The sequence below is a fragment of the Alexandromys fortis genome, unplaced genomic scaffold (assembly GCF_014885135.2).
Source record: "Alexandromys fortis isolate MF-2015 unplaced genomic scaffold, M_Fortis_MF-2015_v1.1 scaffold_145, whole genome shotgun sequence".
Classification (NCBI taxonomy): domain Eukaryota; kingdom Metazoa; phylum Chordata; class Mammalia; order Rodentia; family Cricetidae; genus Alexandromys; species Alexandromys fortis.
In genome coordinates this window covers 2698067-2700911 of record NW_026068049.1, presented here as the reverse complement: position 1 = coordinate 2700911, position 2845 = coordinate 2698067, and positions in this window count along the sequence as shown.

Sequence of the window (2845 nt, the reverse complement as noted above, 5' to 3'; positions counted from 1 at the left end):
TTCCAACTCTTCTGAGAAACCGCCATACTGATTTCCAAAGCAGCTGTGCAAGTTTGCACTCCCACCAGCAATGGAAGAGTGTTCCCCCAATTCCACATTCTCTCCAGCATAAGCTATCATCAGTGTTTTTAACCTTAGCCATTCTGACAGATGAAAGATGGAATCTCAGAGTTGTTTTGATGTGCATTTCCCTGATGGCTAAGGATGGTGAACATTTCTTTAAGTGTCTTTTACTTTTTAATTTAACTCCAGGCAAGCCCTCAAGACATTTTCACTAAAATATCAGAGAAATGGCCCTTGGCCTGGTGGATAATATTGTTTTCCCCTGAAACCTGTTGGGCCAGGCCTGCAAAGTGCGCATTTCTCTGAGCACTACCGTATTCCAGCATTCAACTGGCTTTTCTAGTGCACTTTCAATGTCTTCCGCCACATTCTTCCTGCCAATAATGCAATCAGGTTCCTCATAGCAACAGCCATTCTTGGTTTGGCTGTTGTGTTACTTACCTTTCTGTTGCTGTGAAAGACACCTCAACTAAGGCAGCTTACAGGAGAAAGGGTTCGTCTGGGCTTACAGTTCCAGAAGGATAAGGGTCTATCATGGTGGGAAGACATGGAAACAGTCAGGCCTGATGGCCCAAGCAGGAAGCAGCGACACAAACGGAAAGTCGGGTCAGGCTAAGAAAAGACCTCTCATACCCCACCATCCGTGACGTGCTTCCCTCAGCAAGGCCACGTCAGCTCTCCAAACAGCTCCACCACCTAGAAACCAAGAGTTCAAATACATTGCCTATGAGGGGTGTACTCATTGCAGCCACCCTAGCAAAGTTAGGGAAATGTATAAAACCTGTACACAGCCCGGAAGAGGCAATGATTGACAGGTCGTGCGACGTCTCTTTATTGAGGGTATGGGCAGGCTTCTTATACCCCCTCCCAAGGTCCCATTGGCTCAGGTAGCCCACTAGGCTGTGTGGTCCTTTACTCTTTGGCATCTCGGGTCATGTGTCTTTGCGTCATCAGTCTCTGGGTGCAGCAGCAGGCTTTTGGTTGGCTCTGGGAGGAAGTTCCTGCCGCGCGTGCTCACCGGGGCTGGTTTGGGCAGGGTGGCTGAGGCTCAGGTAGGCTGGCTGACAGTTTCTCCCACAGTACCCTTATCTTTAGTCGCGTTGTTATTTATCTGATTGTTTTAGATTTTGTTTTTAATTATGTACGTTTGTTTGTGTCTTTGTGCACGGTAGTGCAGTGCCCATGGGTGGGTCGAAGAGGGTGCTGGGAACCAAACCTCTGCAAGAACAAGGGCTCTTACCTGCTGAGCCGTCTTCCAGCTGTCTTTCTTTTTCTTCCTTCCTTCCTTCCTTCCTTCCTTCCTTCCTTCCTTCCTTCCTTCCTTTCTTTCTTTCTTTCTTTCTTTCTTTCTTTCTTTGTTTTTGTTTTTTGTTTGAGACAGCGTCTCATGTAGTCCCAGCTGGCCTCAACCTTGCCATTCAACTACAGATGACTTGAACTTCTGGCCTTCCCACACTACTTTCCCAGTGCTGGCGTTACAGTCATACACCACCATACCTAGTTCTGTATAGTCCTGGGAATGAACCCGGGGTGCTTACACATGCTAGGCAAGCACTCAACCCAATAATCTACTCTTCTAACCTCTGCATATTGCTGTAAAAGTTAAAAAGTTTAAATGTTAATTGGCATAAGAATGGTACATATATTATGGTATATATGGGTGCATTGAGATCATCTGATACACAAATATAGCATGCAAAGATTAAGGCAGGGTGATTGGCATTCCCAGTTCTTTTTTCATTAGCTCATATTGGTGGCACCCTCCTCCCCCAGCCCCGCCAATCTACTGCTTCACAAAAATACAGTAATTCTTTAATTCCATTGTTCAAGAGGCAGAGGCAAGGTAGATCTCCATGAGTTTCAGGCCAACCTGGTCCATATAGTGAGTTCTAAGCCAGCCAGGCTACCAGAAAGAGTGTCTCAAAAAAAAAAGTCCTTAGTTGCCAGCATCCTCTATTGCCTTTCCCTCCTCTCTGCTTCCTCTTTTCTTCAGCTGTGTCCTCTCCCACACTGTCAGCATCTGTGGAGATGGGACCATTAATTTATCTGAGCAGACATGTGTCAACATCACTTGGAGAAAAGGCTGGAGACTCATAACAAACACACGGCTAACACAATTAGGACCAGTTTGAGAGCAGCAATTCTCTGGCTCCCTAATTAAGTCCTGACTCTTTCAGGACTCTAGACTGTCTTCTTAGCCAAGTTTTCCTTTCCTGTCTCTCCCTCCCACCCTCACCCTTTCCCTAACACACACACACACACACACACACACACACACACACACACGCCATGTACACACCCTACACCCACACAGAGTGGGGAGAACAGTATGTGTGTGTGCATGTGTATGTGTGTTACGCCTGTGTGTGTGTGAGAGAGAGAGCATGTGCGTGTGGGTGTGGGTGTGTTTGACCATCTGCCTTTCCTTTGTTGTTCTGTAACTTAGGGTTTCCTTATAGAAGAGATAAATTCTTAGACCCTCACATCCCTGATGCAGGGTGGGTGGGGTTACTATTATATGAAATTGGAGCCAATCCTAATCACTTCCTACCACTATTAAATTCCTGGAATCCTAAAGGACAGAGACCCTAGATCCTGTCTTATGAAATTCAACTCTCATTTTAGAAAAATACCAGTCTCAGAGAAACTTATTTAAAAAGACTGTGGAGTTGAAAGCAATTGGGGCTTATTCTGGTTCTCTCTCTCTCTCTCTCTCTCTCTCTCTCTCTCTCTCTCTCTCTCTCTCTCTGTGTGTGTGTGTGTGTGTGTGTGTGTGTGTGTG